The sequence below is a fragment of the Sceloporus undulatus genome, chromosome 7, assembly GCF_019175285.1.
Source record: "Sceloporus undulatus isolate JIND9_A2432 ecotype Alabama chromosome 7, SceUnd_v1.1, whole genome shotgun sequence".
NCBI classification, from domain to species: Eukaryota; Metazoa; Chordata; class Lepidosauria; order Squamata; family Phrynosomatidae; genus Sceloporus; species Sceloporus undulatus.
In genome coordinates, this window is record NC_056528.1 from 49,917,074 (window position 1) to 49,937,671 (window position 20,598).

Below are 20,598 nucleotides of genomic sequence, written 5' to 3' on the forward strand. Positions count from 1 at the left end.
CATCATCATCATCATCATCATCATCATCATCATCATCATCATCATCATCATCCCTTTTCTCCACAAGTAGGATTCAAAGCAGCTTACAAAATGATAGCTAAAATATACAAACAATCAACATTCAAATAGAACTGAATCCTTCATGATGGATCCTGTTAACTGGGGATGCTATGAGTTGGAGTCCAAAGCATCTGGAGACCACTAGGCTGGGAAAAGCTTCATCCTTGCATCCAACCAGAATTTCTGACCACATGGCCATGTGTCAGGGATGCTTTGATGAGATTTCCTGCATGGCAGAATGGGGGTGGACTGGATGGCCCTTGCGGTCTCTTCCAACTCTATGATTCTATGTGCAAAAACTAGCAGAATGTCATTCCCAAAAATGCCATCATCACTGTGTGCATGTACTAAAATAATAAGAAAAGACACACTTCAAACAAAAGCTCCGACTTCTTTCCTTTCCTGTTAAAAAAAGATACACACGCACACACACAACACACACACGAAAGAAATAAATCTACATCAACGATCAAAGTAGAAGGCAGCCTGCTCTGTCACTGAAGGAGGTGAAATTGCCACAATGTGAATGTCGCCTCCAACACACTCCGCAATTCAACTCCATCATTATCAACACATTTCATAGCTCTGACACAGCTGTTCCTCCCCTATGGGATGGCAAGCTACACTCCAGCAAGCCTCTCCCGTTTGCTGCCTTCTTAAGAGCAGGAGAGAACAAAGAGCCTTCCTCTCCCCGCCCTGCGACACTTCTTTTCAGTCTTTCAATGCAAAATATAATTACCATTATCTAATATTAGCCATGTTAATATTAGCAATCAAAAAATTTACTTCTCGGAGTAGGATATAGCAGCATTCGATAATCCAGGCCCTGAGAACTTGCGTAACTCACTGTTGCGCCTCAAATGTCTCCCCATCAAGATGAGGAGGAGATGAGTTCAGGGGCTTGGGATTCAAGGGGAAAGAGGAAGATGTGCATTGTGTCAGACGTCAAGGTGATGGTTTTTACATCTAAGGAACATGGACTGGGTTACGTAGCTGCAAATGTTGACAAGAGAACCAACAGAGGAAGTGATGGCAGAAGGACACTACCAACTAAGGGCCCTTTGACACTATGCAATTGTATTACAATGATTCCATTTTAACTGCCATAGCTCCATCCTATGGAAACCTAGGGTTTGTAATTTAGAGAAGCACTAGAGCTCTCTGGCCATGGCTCTAAACACTCCTGCTTAAACTGCAGGTCCCAGGATCCCACAGGACAGAATCATGGCAGTTAAAGCGGAATCACCACACTATAATTGTGTTGTGTGAATGGGCCTAAAGTCGAAGCATGTGTAGATAATGTAGACATATATGTTCTTCCTGTCCCCCTTCCCCTGTTGTCTTCCCAGGAGCAAGGATCTGTCCTCTCGTCCACTGCAGATGATGTGCAGATGATGATGATGATGATGCAGGTGACGGCAGTATATTAACAATACATTCTCAATCTCTAACAAGGAATTAACTTTCATACCTGATGTACAGAAGGACTTTCTCTGCAGCACAACCATGGATCTCCCTCCCAAGGAAAGCCAGACTGGCTCCATCCCTGCTGAACGTTCAGGGTGAAGTGCAAACTATATTATTTCATATGGTTGATTGATCGTAGAGGACCATCTAGGCTAGGGATGGGCAACAGTGGATGGTTAGGGGAGAACTTGGAGGGCAGCCCCCTCCATTGCACTCACTCCCACAAAAAGTGTCTCCTGGGGGATATTCTCACTATCTTTTTTGGCCTTCCTAGAAGGCATTTTGGGTCATTTTGAGAAATAAAATTGCAAACATTTATTTTGATCCCTGGTGGGTCCAGGGGGGCTTCCAGAGTGGGAATGCCCTCCAAAACCTTTGCAGAAAACCCCCAAAATGACTCCTTGTAGACCCTGGGGGAGCCACATACATCCCACTGGCAACACTTTACTGACTTATTCAGGCATTCTAAATTGCTTTAACTAAACACATATACCTTGGTTCTAGTGTCTGGTTTGTGTCACTCTTCTCACCTGGAGAATAGGAGTCTCAGTCCAAAAGCTTCCCCTGGGTGCTCTCTCTGTGAACCTAGAGACTGGAAAAATCAGGGCTCAGGCTCACACAATGTGTATTGTGTATTCCTGAACGGGAGAGGATTGGACTAGTTGAGCTTTGTGGTCTCTTCCAACTCCATTATTCTATGATGTGCACAGAAGGCTGTTTGCTTTGAATTGTTGGAGAACAACTTCCACTTTGCTTTCCCCAACGCCACCACGGCCGCTCCAACAGACAACCTACACCCAAACTGTAACCATCCACTCTTGGGGGACGGCATGCAAAATTCTGAAAAAGAGGCCATCCTTACGAAAGAAACACAGTTAAAAGCAGTTATTAGAGATGGAAGAGTTTCAAATGCAAGGCGGAGAGGCCCACTGCGCCTTGCAGAGCACCTTCTATAATCTTATATTAATGCATGGTGAAATTTTAATAAAACGAAAGGACTCGCAGAGCACTCACATTCTGCTCTTTTCCTTGAGCAAGAGATGGTTTAATTAGCTGAGGCTCATTGTACAAAATGGGGGCTGCGGGTGCAGGTTGCATTTCTAATAGAGCCACCCCATCCAAACCCACTTTAGATTACTGATAAATGACATAACCCTGCCGTACAAAGCTGAATTTGGCTAGGACTTCCAAAGTGCATCTGCCACCCCACACCCCCTATTTCACAAGGCTAAGATGAACTCTCCAGTACAGTCGCTCTCACTGTCCCTGATAATGGGAGGATCGGAGGCCAAGGACACAAGAGTCAGCAACTAGGACACAAATGTCAGAAGGCATGAAACGGGTGCGACTCAACACAGCAAAAGGATCCATTTCTGATGTTACTCACTGGTGACGATGGGCAGGAAACAAATCCTCCTTCTCCGCCACGTCTGAGTCTGTTCAGTGCAATCCAGGAGAGTTTTCTTCTTTGGCAAAAATGGGCAAAATTGGCCAAAAAGCTCATTGGATGTTGGCTCTGGGATGCAACAGCTTGAACCCTCAAAGACCCGCACAGAAGGAGACTTTGCAGATACAACTTGCATGCATCTACTTTACATAGCATGCATTTATTAATTTAATTTGCAACTCCCCCTTCTCCCAATGGGTTAAAAAAAAGCCTATATAGCTAAAATCTATCATAATTTTAATTGATTGTTATCTTTCTAATTACATTTTATCTTTTTAAATGTAGGGCTAACTTGTTTTAATACACCGAATATTTGGATTCTGTTTTAATGTTGTTGTTGTTGTTGTTATATTTATTTATATCCTACCTTTCTCCTGATATAGGGACTCAAGGTGGTTTGCTTTTTGGATGCTTTTAGTTGCAATGTTCATTTTTAAATTGGAAACCACCTTGAATCCCAAATTTGGGAGAAAAGGCAGGATATAAATTAATCAACAACACAATCATCCTCATCATCTCCATCATCATCATCCTTGGCGGCAGTCCCACATCTCTGGAATATGCTGCCAATTATGGACTATAGAGTCCCTTTATTGCAAGCATTTTAGAAAATGCTTAAAGCCCTCTCATTTGTTTTTTATGGCTTACAAAAAGAAAATTATTGGTCTGGTCTTAATGTGTAATAAAAAGCGTAGTTCTGGTCTAAACAAAACGTAAGGAAAAAGACAGAAAGAAATGGAAAGAGGTGGTAAACTGGGCAGTCAAGGCTGAAAGTTTTGTAGAAGGTGAGAAAAATGAGATTATTCCACATTACTAAATTTGAACAACAGCAAAATCCATCATAAGCTTGGGATTCTCTCTCTCTCTCTTTAAGGAATGTGTGCTTATGTATTTCCAACCATTGAGGAAAGAAAACTAATTCTGATGAAGTACAGCCATCCCACTATACAATCTTATCTCTGACTAGGCACATGTGCATTCACAGACATATTACAGCCTTTATTTGAACAGCCTGGTCGGCGCATGTAATAGGAATGTAAACTGGCTAAGTCAGGCGCAAAGGCTACTATGGAGGAAATAGGAGGCAGTGAATAAAGGAGGTCATTTTAATTCTGAGAATGGTAGTTCTATTGCATACATTCGTTTTTGTATTCAGATGGTTCTGTATGAAGCCATGCAGTGCAGCTACTATACTGAAGTAATTCTGAACCTGGTTGCTGCCTGGAAACCCTGTGTACTGTTCATCCTATGGGTTTCACAATGGAATAATGGTGAAGTATGTCCTGGGATAGTTCATAGGTAACCAAGAGTTCAGAAGCACAGTGGGTCCTTGGTATCCACTGGGGTTTGGTTCCAGGAACCAACATGGATACCAAAATCTGTGGATATTCAAGTCCATTATATACAACGACATAGTAAGAGAGATCTTGTAGCACCTTTGAGACTAACAGAAAGAAAGAAGTTGGCAACATGAACTTTTGGAGACTCAGACACATTTGGTAATTCAGGAAGTAGACTTAAATCTACGAAAGTCTATGGAAGTCTAGGAAAGCTCATGCCACTAACTTCTTTCTTTCCATTAGTCTGTTTACACAGATAAGATCAAATTCTTGTTGTTAAATGACATCATGTTGACTTTGGTCTATGGCCACTTTATGTATGAGAGACCTCCAAGTCAACCTTTCATCCAGAGCCATGACTTCCATGGCTGAGTCTATCCAGCCATCCTCTTTTCCTACTGTCCAAGGCCATGATATGTCCGTATGTCTTTTCACAATATGTCCAAAGTACAACAGTCTCAGCCTGGTCATCTTGGCTTCTAGGGAGGGTTCATGCTTGATTTGTTCAAAGCCCAATTTATTTGTCTTTTTAGAAGGCCACAGTATCCGTAGGACTCTTCTCCAGCACATCTCAAATGAGTTTATTTCCTTCCTATTCACTTTCTTCAGTGTCCAGCATCCAGCTTTTACAATTTACACAGAAACTGTAAATATGATGGAACAAAATACCAGTTCCAATGAAAGTAGCCCCACTGAATCAATGAGACTTACATAAATACCAACTTGCAATTAATTCAGTTGGCATGCTTTTGTCAGGAAAGCCAATGGGTTTAGGCGGTAATGTTTTCAAGAATTCAAAGTATCATTCCAGTCCTGCTGATATTTCTTGGAAGTAAGCAGCGGTGGAGTTATGGATTTACGTGCATCTTTAAGTTCAAGCTCAAAAAGCTGAAAATCTAGATAGTGAGGCATATTAATCCGCAAGATTCAACAACAAGAGTATTACAAACAAACAATAAGTCTCAGTATAGTTAATTGAGCAGAGAAACTGGCGTTGGTGCTCCCATGTTGGAGGAGTTCCTTCTCAAGGCTTAAAATGAGAGCGATACAAAAAAGCATCTGCAATTTCCTCAGCAACAGATCTCAAAGTCAACCCAGAGAATGTCATTTTGCTAACACTGTTTCTCTTTATTGAGTGTGTTAATTAATAATGACAGCAAAACGCTTCTTCGTTCCAGCTCTCCAGAATATAAGAGAGCTCAGCCACAGAGCTACAATAGACGGAGTGGCACAACCCATTGCTATTTTGTTATTTGACACAGGCAGGTAAATGTGAAAGGAAACTGTATGTGGACCCACTGTAACCCACCTCCTACAACTGGCATCTACACACAGTTCTTGTTGCTGTGAATTGACTACAACTGGCTTCTGTGTCCAGTTCTGGGCACCACAATTCAAAAAGGATGTTGCGAAACTGGAGCATGTGCAAAGGAGGGCAACCAAAATGGTGAAGGGCCTGAAAACCATAAAACCCTATGACTCAGGGAGCTGGGGATGTTTAGCCTGGAGAAGAGAAGTTTAAGAGGGGATATGATAGCCTTGTTTAAATATTTGAAGGGATGTCACATTGAGGAGGCAAGAAGCTTGTTTTCTGTTACTCCAGAGAACAGGACCCAATGGAACAATGGATGCAAGCTCCAGGAAAAGAGATTCCACCTTAACATTAGGAGGAACCTCCTAACAGTAAGGGCTGTTCGACAGGGGAAGACACTCCTTCCTTGGAGTGTAGTGGAATCTCCCTCCTTGGAGGTCTTTAAGCAGAGGCTGGATGGCCATCTGTCAATGGGGATGCTTTGATTGTGAGTTCCTGCATGGCAGAAGTGGGTTGGATTGGATGGCCTTTCTTGGGTCTCTTCCAACTCTATGATTCTATGATTCTCCTAGTTCAGCAAGATTATTTTGGAGCTCTTCTCCATTCCCTCCCCCTTTTTTGGTTTTAAATACTCTAAACAATCTGGGTAGTCAATTTATCAAATGGATGGAAGGACTATACATATTAACCTCTCTCTTCAAAGTCACATTCTCTGCCATCTGCTTGCGATTATTCATATTGATTGGGCAATATTCAAAATCTCGTGCTGATGCTGTAAATGTGTGCAATTCTTCACGGCTTCATGCAAATGTGCACAGTCACTGGACAATTATGTGCGCTTGCCAGGCAAATCACATCCCTCTTGGCGCATGAATCTCAGCGCCGGGAGCAGAGATCCCCACAATGATCGCTTTCTTCGTTGTGATACTACCAGGAGTGTAACAGGGTAGCAGTTAGCCGAGCTGAGCTCTGGCACTTCTACTTCCCTTGCTCAAGTCTCTGACGCTGTTAAAATTCAACACCACACCACCGAATATAGTACAGCTTCTGAAGCCTCAGCTTGAGGGATGATGTATGACTAAGGACTACTGGAATAAAACATTGGGTAAATTGTGTGAATCCACACAGGGCTGGAGAATTGCATCTCTTATACAACTGGGCCTGCAACCCAGCTCTTTAGCTCATTCTACTACACAGGCCATTGGCTTTGATCCTTGAAATCTTTGGTGACCAATACGAACGCACTGCAATTCCCACAACCGCACCGCATGAATGGACAGACCGACAACAACTCTCCTTTATTCAAAGGAGAATCTGCTAGTGGAGAAAAACTACTCCTCTCTTCTCTCTCTCAAGACAGCTATCAGAAGATTTATGTATTTGCTAGATTTTTATTCTGTGCTTCTGCCCAAAATGGACCTCAGATCAGCTTACAATAAAAAAAGGCTGAAATACAAATATATTAAAACCATAGAAACAAATGCATTGAAAACACAATGAGAAGCACACCACAAAGATCAGTAACTTGCACCCGGCTGGTTAAAACGGTTCCAGCACCAATTGGTTTAAAAACCAAAGGCCTGTCTGAACAGGGATTGGACCTCTTGGTGCTGCTGAGGCTTTGACCCCAAAGCCACAACCATCTTGGCGTATTGTAAAGTGCTTTACGCTGGGCTGCCTTAGAGAAGAGCTTGGAAAGGGCAGCTGTTGCAAAACACAGCTGCCAGGATGCGGAGGACCTCAGCCTGCAACTCCTCTTTTGCTCCAGTTACGTCGGCTATCGGTTCGTTTCCAAGTTGATTCCAACATGCTGGTTATTATTCTGAATGCTTTGAATAGCCTGGGACCAGGTTATCTATTGACAGCTTTTATCCATATCTTCCGCCTTGACATTTAGGTCACTAGGAGGGGCTCTGCCCAGGCATCAGCAATCCTGGTGAAGGTAAGGAATAGCACTTTCTCAATGGTCGCCCCTCAGTTATGGAACAGCTCCTTTGTGCCTTCAACCTTTGATGCAAACCTATAACAAACCTTTGAAACGTTTCCTAACTAGGTTGTAGTAACAGCTGTGTTGTGGGCTCAAATATGTGGTTGTTGCTTGCCTTCAAGTCATTTCTGACTTATGGTGATCCTAGAGGCCAGGTTTTCTTGGCAAGATTTTTTCAGAGGTGCTTGGCCCTTGCTTTCCTCTGAGTCTGACCGCCAAAACACACTGCAGAAATAATCCAGTCTGACACTGCTTTAACTGCCCTGGCTCAGTATTAAGTAATTCTGGGAACAGCATTTAGCAACAGCATTTACATTTCTATACCACTCTGAAATATGGCCTACAGCACCTGGTATTCACTGGCAGTCTCTCATCCAAGTACGAACCAGGACTCAGACTGGTTAGTATCCAAGATCAGTGGAACCTTGGTGCCATTTGGGTATTTAGACCTTTTCACAGACAATAGGAATGTGCAATTCTTAAATAAAACACACAAAAGCTGTGGGTAAAACTGAGGCCCTGCAGCCAAATGGAGGATGCAACAGCAGAAGTCCTATTTTAATGGGAAAATTACTAAATTGGCTCTAGTTTATATTTTAAGGGGGGGGGGGGAGAATTCACAAGGAACTCAACTGCAGCTACGAATACCATACCCTGCATACAAAATATAATTGAAACCCAGGAAATCCCGAGGTTTAGTCATAACATACAAATGAATTCCTTCAAGAAAGAGGCACTCTTCTTATTAAGCTGAACATCTGGGTTTCGCTGTAAGACATGGTTCCAAATTTGGAGCCATTTATCCTAAATGTCTGAGAAAGGTTATGGCATCTTTTGAAGATTAATGTGGAGGAAAACTAAACATGGCCTGGCGCGTATTGCACAGTATGGGGACGCTCTGTGATGCACACAAGCTAGGACTCATTACCTCCATTATACAAAAGTCACATCATTTCTTGATCACCACATCCATGCCAAGCCATTAATTCTGCCTTAAAGACAGGCAAAGGAACTCTGGACCTTGCAGGCGGAGAGGCATAGAAAGCAGATATTTTCCAAAAGGGTTTTGCAAAGCCAACAATATTGCTGAAGGGTCTCGGCTTGAGTATTAGGATCGCTTCCTTTTAGAAATTAGCGACACGGCAGTACTTTCTCTCACATATTCCTACCTCTCCTCTAAAAGGGGACAAACATGACTCCCCTGCTGCCATCAAACTGAACAATTCTGGGCCAGAAGATCCAATGGCCAGATCTGGCTTAAGGCAGGTTCTTCTATTCCTATCTGCTGGGCCTTATTTGTCAAATAATACATACAAACATATCTATGTAAGTTACTAGATTTTCACGAAGACTTCTGAAAAACGTTTAGATTTTTCTTTCTCCAAAGGGTACAAAACAGTCAGGGCTATGAAGAAGAAAGCGGGAGAAACAGACACGGAAAGGTTGGGCCATTTCAGAATCACGGAGGAGAGATCTGACATTGCCACCTTTTACTGGATTTTGAGAGTGTTGTTTAATTGCTCCTGTCAATAGCTGCTTATGGCATTTTCTAATCACTGACGGATTAAAAAAAACACCCTAAATAAATGCAGCAAATAAGAGAATAATTAAAACAACCTTCATTTGGCAGCCAGAATGTGTGAACTGGCCCAACCGGCTGCTCTCTAAAGATAGACTAAAGGTCAAACCAGACATTACTTTAACAGTGCGATTACAAACATATCTAGGGTTTCTACTCCCGCACTCAAATCATATACTAGGGATGGTGAAGGGGAGCGTTTTCATCAGGACTGTTGGATGTGTAGAGAGGAAGCTTAACCCTTCTTTCTCCTGATGAAAACCACAAACAGATACAGCCCAGAGCAGTAAATAGGCCAGAGGGATTAAAGTTCCCATCAGCTACTGAACTGGGTTTTGTTGTTAAGATCACGGCTTGAGAGGGAAGGACAACAGCCCTGTGGTCACAGTGAAAATCAGCCCCTACAAACCTACTACAATAGGCTTAGACTTTTCTGGATTTGATTATCTGCAGTTTTGATTAATACATTCTCTCTAGGAACTTTAGGTCTTCCAACGCAACTCTGCCAGAAGTTGACCATAGAGTTGTGCTGGAGAACCTAGAAGTTCCTGGAGAAAACACTTCTCTAGCCATCTGTAGGTCCTCCCAGCATGATTCTATGATCATCTTCTGGCAGATGTTGACCACAGAGTTGCACTGGAGGAGCTGGAGATTCCTAAATATGGAGCCCTGGTGGCGCAGTGGTTATATGCCTGTACTGCAGCCATTCACTCGAAACCACAAGGTTGCAAGTTCAAGACCAGCCAAAGGGCCGAAGCTCGACTCAGGCTTGCATCCTTCCGAGGAGGGAGCTAAAATGAGTACCCAGACTGTTGGGGGCAAATTAGCTTACTTGCTCATTAGCTTACTTGCTGTTCACCGCTATGATCTTTGGAATAGCGGTATATACATAAAACAAATTAAATTAATTATTATTAAAGAGGTGTTCTCTTCAGTAAAAAGAATAGGGTTGTTGTTGTTTTTTAATTTGTGGCTTTCCCACATCCATAGGGATCCTTCACCCTAATCCCAGTCAATGTGGAAGGACCACTGCATTTAATTTTTTAAAACATATATGGCTGCATATTTGCACTCTAAGGAGACTGAGGATGCATCCACACTGCAATAACCCAGCTTGCCACCACTTTAACTGCCATGGCTCCATGCTGTGGAATTCTGGAAAGTGTAGTTGTTGCAGCATCAGAACATCTGTGGAACTTGGTCATGGCAAGGAATAGCAGTGAAGGAGCCACTGAACAAGAAACGCTGAGCAATCAAGCAATTGCCATCCCAGGGTCAAGCGGCTATAAATCCAACACCAGCTGCTGGAAGTTTTTGTTGTTCCCAACTCCTTGCGCATTTCCTTCACGTGGATTTATTTGGATTCTTGATGTTTGGAGTGTCTTTCCCCTGTGGCTTTGGTTATTGTGATTGCTGGACTTTGGAACAGCTGAGACCTCACAAATGTACCTCTCTTGGCAAACTCTCTTGACTACCTGTGTATGACCTGAACTGGCTTGACACACTTGCAAATCCTTCTCTGCATTATAACCTTCCTGGCACTTGTTGCCTGTAAGCACAGGACACTGCTTCTCCAATGCTCTTCCTTGCTCAGAGCCACTGCATTCGCCATCTTTTTCTTCCTGGCCTCACCAGGTGTTACATCTCAACCAAATCACTACATGAGTAGAAGAGTCTTCCATAATACCCTCAAAGAAGAGGTTTCAAATTTGGAGAAGAAAAAATGCGCTGCAGGGGCTGAACCTTGGTTGATCCTATGTTTATTCCATTCCAACATGATGAAATGAGGGGCATCAAACTGCAATGTTCATTTAAGGCAGATTAAGGCTGTCAGTCAACATAGTTTTGTTGTTTGTTGCGATTTTTTTTTACTGTTCTTTTTTGTTGTAAAAATAATCAATTCAGTTCTGCTTTTAAGATATATTTAGAACAGGTTTTAAAGAGAGAACTTCTTCAAAGATTTCTGTAAAACATGAAATGCATTTCCTTGCGCAAAGAGAAAAATTGCTACTTTAACTTTCTCTCATTGTCTATTCGCCTGCAATTTCCACCTCATTTACCACTTTTTCTGCGCATCTTCCCCTTTTGTTTAGTCTTACCTCTGGCATTCCTTTAATTTCTATTCAGAGATACCTGACACCTTTGCATTAAAACCCACAATACCTATAATGGATGTGTTTCTGAGGAATAGTTGCAGAAAGGATGGAGGAAGACAAGCATCCTTCCCTGTTCCACTTGACAGATTCTGGGAAAGGATTTTTCATCTAGTAACAGAAGGCATTTTTGAGACCTTCTGGTAGCAAGGCTCCTTTCCCCATTTAGTTCAAAGCAAGTCAATGTTGGAGCTATACTTCCAAAAAGCAAGGAAGTTCAACTCCCCTTCCTCCATTTTTCAGTAGACGGCCAGACTGACGGACCCTTCTTAACTAAAGGAAGTCTTGCTGCGTTTTAACAAGCTTAGTCCCACGTAAGCCAAGTAAGTCCTAAAACATGACTTGCTGATAAAGAATACACCCTTACGATATACAGCTTCCCCACTACTGACCAGTCAATCTGTAAATGATTTCTCGTTCAGACCTTATCTCAAAAGGGAAGTTCAGTGACATGTTCTGCAAGGCTAATGGAAACTGTGCTGAATGTTGTACTACTTCACTCATAAATACCAAATCATACTTCCTCCAGTCCAAAAACAATGGCAACTGTTTGCCAATGAGTTGTAATGGCCCACAGTACCAGAAGCTGGGGTAGAACCCTTGTCCCTTGCTCAGAATGGAGGTTCAGGTGGAAACAGGAACCATGGATGTGTCCATGGTTAAAATGTACTAAGGAAGACGCATAATTTGCTTTTAGGGGGCATACCTTAACTTCCCCCTTCTTTATAGCAAATCTAAGACCACAGTGCATTTCTTGTGTTTATTTGGGGGTGAAGGTTAAGATACAAGAAGAGTCCATCAATGTGCCCCTATTTTAGATAGCTTGGGAAGGGGACTGATCTGGAATCTGACTTTCCTTCCTTTGGGGTACATAGCTCCAACCCTTAACATTTCAAAGTGGACTTTTTGCAGCGGGAGCCGCTTCTGCTTTGAAATCCAGGAAGACATGGAACATATATGTATAGTATACAGTGGCTAGCACATACGTGGACACACTCCCACCTATCTGCTCCCACATATTCAGAAAATGTAATCAAGCATATACTTTAGTTCTAATTTCCTGCAGAGATGGTCTTCCTGGTTTTGACCAGCTCTATGAGACTTTGACAGCACTGCCTTTCCATTTTAAAGGGCTGACTTATGCGGTACTTAATATGCTTGGCGTTGCACAGGGCCATCAAGGAACGGCACGCTGCATTGATTGACATAAGCGACAAAAAAGCAGTTCCCAGCTGACAGAAGCTAAATTTCAGGAGTAAGAAAGACAGCTAAAAAAAGGAAATATTTCAAGGGTATCATCTGGAAGGACATGAGACCACAGCCCTGTTGCTGTGGTTGTTGTTGTGTGCCTTCAAGGGGCTTCCAACTTATGGTGATCCTCAGGTGAAGCTATCATGGGGTTTTCTTGGCCAGATTTGTTCCGAGGGGATTTGAGATTACCTTCCTGTAAGGTTGAGAGAGGGTGACTTGTTTAAGGTAAATCAGTGATTGCCATAGCCAAATGGGGATTCGAATTCTGATCTGTAGTGTCTTATTCCAACATTCAAACCATTGGACCATGCTGGCTCTTCCATTGCCCGGTATCTGAAGCAGGCCTAGGTCCAGTCAGGGTCTGAAATCTCCTGAGGACCATATGGTTTGGGTTTGACGATGGAAAAAAGGTGGAAATGTAAAACTTATAGATGTGAAAATCTGTTGGTTTTGATTTAGCTGAGTTTTGTAAGTCACACCTGCATTTTGCTCCCATCCTTGTTTCTGTGTTGGGTTCAGACACTTTGTGGTTTTTTCTTTGTGCAATGCGATTCACATTTTAAACCATTTCTTCTTGAATTTGCACGCTTAATTACAGAACTACCTAATTCATGTAACTTCGTTTTCAGAACAAGATCTTTTTTCCCTCCCTTTTTATACTTGGCACACTCTGCAAAACATGCACACAACTTGGTACAGTCCTCACTTTCGTCTGCTCTCCCCAAACTGCACCGGCTGTTCTGCTTTATTCCCTAGGCAGGCCAATCTGCTGGTTTTATGTTGCTTTTTAATAAAGGGGAGACTTGAAAATGAAAAGAAACACAACGAGAACAGCCAAAGAACCAGTGTTCCTCTTTACCATTCAACAGTCTATTGCATTACGGGTTGAGACTAATTCCAAACTCCAAAATACCGTGTTTCGTGCACAAAATTATTAAAAATACTGTGTATAAAATTAACGTCATGCAATGTGTATAAGGTGCATGTGAAACATAAATAAGTTTCATGTTTAGAGTTGGGTCTCATCTCCAAGATATCACATTATGTATATGGAAATATTCCAAAATCCAAAAGAAGCCCAAAACACTTCTGGTCCCAAACATTTTGGATGAAGCAGACTCAACTTGTATTTAAAAATTAAAGTCACTGGCTATGGCATGGCCTACTTTCCTGTGAAATTTTAGCTAGTTTTGGATAGATGTACGCTGGTGGCCCTATGTGCAACCTTACTTGAACCATGGTTATATTCCAAAGGGATCAAAATAACTCTCTCACGAACAAAGGCCACTTTCTTGGCATCCAGGGGTGGCCATTCTAGTTTTCAGTATGAACTTTAGATGCAATATCCAAGTTGGTAAGCCTACTGGAGGATGAAAGTTCAGACAAAATCATGGATTCACCGCCCAGCCGACTGACACCGAATGTCACCCGCGATCTGCTGTTTGCATCCATCATTCCTGCTGGTAATGCAACATGTGGATTATTGCAGCTCAGAGTTTAAAATTCTGGGGGAACGGAGACTTGGTTTTCAATCTACTTTGCTAAATTTCTACTAATTGCTTTTAACACACTTCTTCTGCCGGTATCTTCACAGCTTAACGCCTCACGGTCATTCCCACGGGAGTTTTTTTCGGAAAGAAAATGAAATCTAAATACATTCCACTGATGTAATTGCTATTGGCCTTTGTAACAGATACTCCCTTCCCGACCAATAGCTGCTTTAATCAAAGGTTTTTTTTAAGATTAATGAAAACCAGGAGAATATACCAAGGTCCTATAAATAGCTTGAAAAGCCAGGAAAGTGAGTAAATTGTTAACCCAAGCTGTTCTATAGATAGAATGATTAGAACACTCATTTTTATGAGGTTTCCAAGTACAATCTAATCCTAGGAGCATCAGGTTTGGGGAAATCATGGAAGCCAAGTGCAAACAATTGACAAATATTGTTCGATTCCATAAAGAAACCTGGTAGTGACCTGAGTAACCTAGACCTCCTTGCCTCATAGAACAGGGACTGTCGAGTGCTAGTTTTTAACTGTGTGAGCAAAAGATGGCAAACGTCCTCTGCATGGTCCAGGTTTTGACAGATATGGCAGTCGATGTCAGACAGAGAGGGACACAAAGCCTCAGTGCAGTGTGTCTTAATAGTACAGTCGCCCCTCCTAATGTGCAGATCTGGGATCTGCAGCCTTGAATAGTCATGGAGGGGTGACCTCCATTGTTTCCAATGGGGTGTGCCCCCACAGCATGCACCCTGCATGCGCTCACGGGCATGCGCCCCATTCAAACCTATCAGGCTTGGATATGTGTGAGCCTCAAGAAAACAGAGGGCCAACTGTATTTTGAGCAGGGTTAAGGAGATGGTGGTCACCTAATGCACAAAGCTAAGCAAAGAAAGGAGAGGGGAAATATGGGCAAGGGACCATATTAGCCCCACATATAACATGTTGATTATTGCAGCTCAGAGTTTGAAATCCTAGGGAATGGAGACTTGATTTTCAATAATGCAATAATACACAGGAGACATTGGAAGACTGTACCCCTGTTGCACTTATTCCCACAAAATGAATGGATGAATGAATGAATGAATTTGGACGCCCAAATGCTCTCTTGGAGGCATAGAGACATTTGCACCATGTTACAGGGGCAGGAAAATGCTCACCCCCAAAACAAATGACTCCCAAATTGCATCTAGCCGCTAGCAAACAAACCACAGTTGCAGGGATGAGTTTGGACGCAAGACGAAGCCAGAATGGAACAAACCAAAAATTAGCTTACCATTAGTAAGCGGAACCACTTTCACAAAACCCACACACTCCTGGTTTACACAGAGAGAATCACACACTATGTCCCAACACACAAACTTGCAATACAACACTCAAAGTGTCAGCTTGCATAATTATTTTCAAAACTCCCTTGGCAGCATTCAACATGCTTGATGGTTCCTTTCCAGAGTCACTTGGGACATTTTGGACGGTTCCTTTTTAGATTTCAGTTAACCTTATTTACTCCTGAGTCAATTACATATCATAAAAACGGATTCCCTGCAAAAAGCCTTTTCATTTTGACAAATCCACCCTCGGCTCCAACTCCTCCGTTTCAGCGCTCACCTAGAAATTTCAATCAAGTAGAACTGGGGAAGTCAAACGGCTGAAGAAGTTCCAGTGTTGTGTGAAGTTTCCCAGGAGTTATCCATTTAAAGCACTTTACAGAGCATTTCTCTAGAAACTCCATTTCACTCCTCTCTGGAGGATATCTTGCCTCCAGAGAAAACCTTTAACGCAACCCTTGAAGAAAACCGCTGGCATTCTTCTACAGTTAAAAAAAGGAACATTTTTAAAAAGTGCAAAGGCATTCCAAATGTAATAATGTGAATATGGCAAGGAGGCGGAGGAGATAATCTTAATAGCTTCAGCTACAAACACAGTAATATCACACATTAAGAGGCAAGGAGGAGCTATGTTGTCTCACAGGATGGTCTGGTCACTAGTTAGAAGGGGATAACACTACAAAGTGGTCTGCAAAGGCCTTTATGAAGTGCGACACATTAGACTGATAGAAAGCAACAGGACCTTCTCTGCTTCTGCACCTCACCAAGTGGCACTTTGTAGCACACTCCCTTTGAACACAAAGGTTAGAGTCATAGAATCATAAAGTTGGAAGAGACCACAAAGACCATCCAGTTCAACCTTCTGCCATGCAGGAATACTATCTCGTTCTTAGGATTAATGCTGGACTGCGACTCTGGAGACCAGGGTTCGTCTCCCGGCTCAGTCATGGAACCCACTGGTGACCTTGGGCAAGTCACACTCTCAGCATCAGCAAAAAATCAGTCAAGCAGAGAAGCAAATTGGGTTTTGCCCTTTTAACCCATGTCTCTGGAGTGATGTTGAAGGAGCTGTTTCAGGTGCCGAAGCTTGGATACCTCTGCAGACTGCAGAACCTGTTTGGGGAATTGATTTAGCACCCCAGAGAAGAATTTTACAGTGCAGCCTGGATCCCAGGATGGTTTCACACAAACTCCAACCATCATGGAAGCCCACAAGAGCTGCCACTGTTTTTAACATCTTTTCACTAGTTATAGGCCTAGTTAGAGATGGGTCAAAGGCCATGATAGCTTAAAAAGCCAGTTCAGGGAGATAGGATGGAGAGCAGGAAAGCGGCAGGTGGAGAACAGGTGAGTCAACCATGTCCAAAACAAGCTTTGGAGTGAAATGTGGATGCGGTTCTGCAAGACTGCAATTGAAGGTGTTCACACATAGAATAGAATAGAATAGAATAGAAGTTTATTGTTAAAAGCTAAAAGCCGTTCCCACATAATGCACAGTTTGTAGATTTTTGTGGGTTTTCTGGGGCTATGTGGCCATGTTCTAGAAGAGTTTATTCCTGACGTTTTGCCAGCATCTGTGGCTGGCATCTTCTCTGAAGATCTTCCTCTGAAGATGCCAGCCACAGCTGATGGCGAAATGTCAGGAATAAACTCTTCTAGAACATGGCCACATAGCCTGAAAAACCTACAAAAACTATGGATGCCGGCCATGAAAGCCTATGTCACAATGCACAGTTTGCCCCAATGTCAGCACAACTGTCAACTAGACACAAGACACCGCCTGCATGTGCGTGCACTCACAAACACACACACACATATACATATCCCCTCATTGTGTGCAATGCAAATTTAGTTTGCTCAGAGATCAACTCGAGTCCTTTTCTAAACAGACCATTTTAAAAGAAAAACAAGCCCCAAAGAATAATAAAATGCTGCTTACAGGAACAGAGTGAAACGACTGTGATTTCTCTTGAAACGAGTGTGATTCTCAGATTTAATTATCAAGGCACACGAACCGCAGGTATCAATGCCCGAGAGATAAAGCGCAAACAGTGCAATTATTCCCTGCTCTCCCCCTTTCAGCACATGGCTTCCAGGCATGCCAAGGTCAGAACACAGAGATGCAACACAAAGATTTTATTCCTTTTCATTAGAGACACGGAGGGCCACCTCGCATTGTAACCGCAGAAGAGCGACAAAGCAAAAGCTTGGCACGGCGAAGATGAATGCACAGCCGAAAGATCAGAAAAGAACTGTATGAAATTACAAGAAGTGAATTCAACATGCATCCTCCTTAACCAAATTGTCTCTTCACTGCTATGGAGTCCCGCTGAGCCCCACTGAACAGAATACACAGATATTCCAGTCTGTTTAAAATGCATCCTCTCTTCATTAATAGACACAACTGCCTGAGGGGGTCAAGAACGGGATATTGTTTATTTATTATGTTTTTAATATTCTCCTTTCCCCCAAGGAGTTCACAGGAGCATACAGAGTTCTCATTTGTTCCCCCATTTTGTCCTTTCAACAACCCAAGGAGCTAAGTCAGGCTGAGTGACTGTGTTTGAAGACAATTGTCCCCAAACTTTGATCCTCCAGATGTTTTGGACTTCATCTCCCAGAAGTACCAGCCAATTTAGCCAACAGTCAGGAGTTCTGACTGGAGGACCAAAGTTTGGGAACCACTGGTTGAAGCCCAAACACAGTTAGGCACAAGATGTTCATGTTCTCCAGGTTCCAGACACTGCACCATTAATACCAGATTGAAATATTCCAGAGGGTCCTATTCTCAAGCTGAAAAAGAAAGGAAGGAATTGTCTATGGGATCACAGAGCGCTTAAAATGAACGTTCTCCAAGGAGAACAGCAAAGCGTCTTTATCCACAGCTTCACAGGTAAAAACCTGAGGCTCCCTCCTTTAAGTTCCACAGTTTGTAACCACTATGCCCACTGGATCCCACTAATTCATTTTTGCTAGTTTGTGTTTTGTTAGAGTGTTTACTTTTCTCATATTTGTTCTAAGGGGAAGAGCTAAACATTTCTGGAGCTAGTAACAAAAGAGGAGGATCAAGTTCTAACAACTTCAGATGAGGGATCTATTCTGTGTATATCACTCTAAGCAGTGTATATACTGTATACTCCTTTTTGGCATCCCCAGGAAGGACAAGCAGCTGAATGAATGACAAAATACCAGGCAAATGTGAAATGCAAGCCAACTTACTGTGCAACCATGCCTCGAAAAGGAATGCCCATAAGCTCATCTAGAAGACGACCCTCCTTCTCTCCTGCTGGCCTCCATCACTTCCAGGAATCGTAGGAGGAAGGTAGATCTGCAAATACCATCAAGAGAAGGCAGAATGTGAGGAGATGGTGCCATTATGGGTTAGGGGCACATGATATAAAAGTACAGGTGGATCAGAGAGGAAAACATGGATTTGTAAACTGGATTCACCAAAATTGACAATTGGCTGCTCAAGCAACATCACTTCTTGGTAAAAGGTCAAGATCTATGATGACAGAGTGGTGTGATTTCCCATTCTCCTGTTTCCTTTAAAGACTCACTGTCTTTTTAAGGTTGGAGAGGAGAGAAACAGGGGCCAATGCACAGCTTCAGCAGTGCTGCATTGTTCAGGCAGAACTGAAGGCAATGCTAAACTCTGGGAGGTCACTGAAAATGGTAGCCCTGAATTAGATTCTCTCACTTCTTCACCTAACACCTCCTGGACTTATCCAATCCATGACACACATATAGACAGGCACATACAAATACATGCACAATCTAAATACTCCACACAAATGGCCATGTTGGTTAAGAATTCTGGGAGCTGTAGTCCAAAAAGGCAGCCTTTCCAAGATGCATTCCCTGGCCACTCAAAGTCCTGCTAGGTCTTCTCAACCCACTTTCCCCACCTCATTGTTACCCATCATAATGGCAGCAGAGGACCACAGCCAAGGCAGTTAAGCCGAGGACGGTGTCAACCATTTGCCAGGAAGACCCCCGTTGCCCAGGAAAAGACCCAGCTTAGATAGGAAGCTGGAGAGAGGCGATGGCCAGCCAGGTTGGGTCAGCATTGCTCTGTGCAATGCAATACAATGTTTTATGGAATGTACTTGTGATTGTAATTGTATTGTTATATGATGCAATGTATATTTTTCTCTTGAATCTGTGAACCGCTTTGATCTTATTGGAAAAGCAGTATAGAAATAAAGATATTATTATTATTATTATTATTATTATTATTATTATTATTATTCGGGTTCCTAGTTGTAGCTCCCGACAACTGGTACTATCAGAACAGATTCATCCACAAGGCAAAGGTTCCCATGGTGTCAATTCCAACTTATGGCAACCCTATCCTATACTTTCCCCCCTGCAAGATTTATTCCAAGGGAAAGGTTTCTCATAGTCTTCCCCTGAGGCTGAGAGGTGTCCAGGGCCAGTCAATGGCTTTCCATGACTGAATGGAGATTCTGGTCTCCCAGGGTCCTAGTCCAGCACTCAAAGCCCTACACTACAATGCCTTTCTGCCTACCTGTACCTAGTTCTAAAATCTGATTCCTAAATTCTTTTTACAGTCCATTTTCCAGTGGAAAGATAGCCACAAAAAAAACAACACCACGAATAGCCCTCTTTATAGCTCAGGAAATGCGTCCCGATTCTTAGATATATTTCATTTTCTCAATAGTTTTGGGAGTTTATGTCTGCACTCCTGTTTTATGGGTGAGTAGCTGGAGAAGAGATATATTGTATATGAGAGATCTGTTCATATAGTGGAACGCATCACTGAAATTTAAATTCAGCTCTCCTGGGTTAAAAGGAAGGCGGGGGAGAGGAGAAAAGCAAGAAAGCATCTTACTAAGGTTGAAACACCAAAGGTTTAGAAAATGAGGGGGCTTGGATGTTTTGTGTCTGGAACAGAAAGGATACTGCTATCCCTTACAGGTCCGTGTTCTTCTGAAGTAAGACATGATCTTCAAATTTAAACATTCACTTTAAACCAGGACCAACCATCCATCTGGCTGAAAAGCACTAAGCTTTCTAAACCAATTTATGGACCATTTAAATCCACAGGCAAAGCCTTGGGCTGTATTGTTTTAAATCAGGGCAATTTAAATCAGTGGTCTGATTTAAATCAACAAGGAGGGGAAAGGGGCTTATTTAAATGATCTAAAT

General features: G+C 42.6%; 1 protein-coding gene across 1 annotated transcript in view; it reads right to left on the minus strand.

Moving 5' to 3' along the window:
• NEXMIF (neurite extension and migration factor) overlaps positions 1–18,751 on the minus strand; it is a 93,330-nt gene extending 74,579 nt beyond the window's left edge. The window contains exon 1 of the mRNA XM_042479098.1: positions 18,646–18,751. The gene's annotated coding sequence lies outside the window, so the exon portion shown is untranslated. The remainder of the gene's footprint in view (positions 1–18,645) is intronic.
• Positions 18,752–20,598: the final 1,847 nt, after the last annotated feature.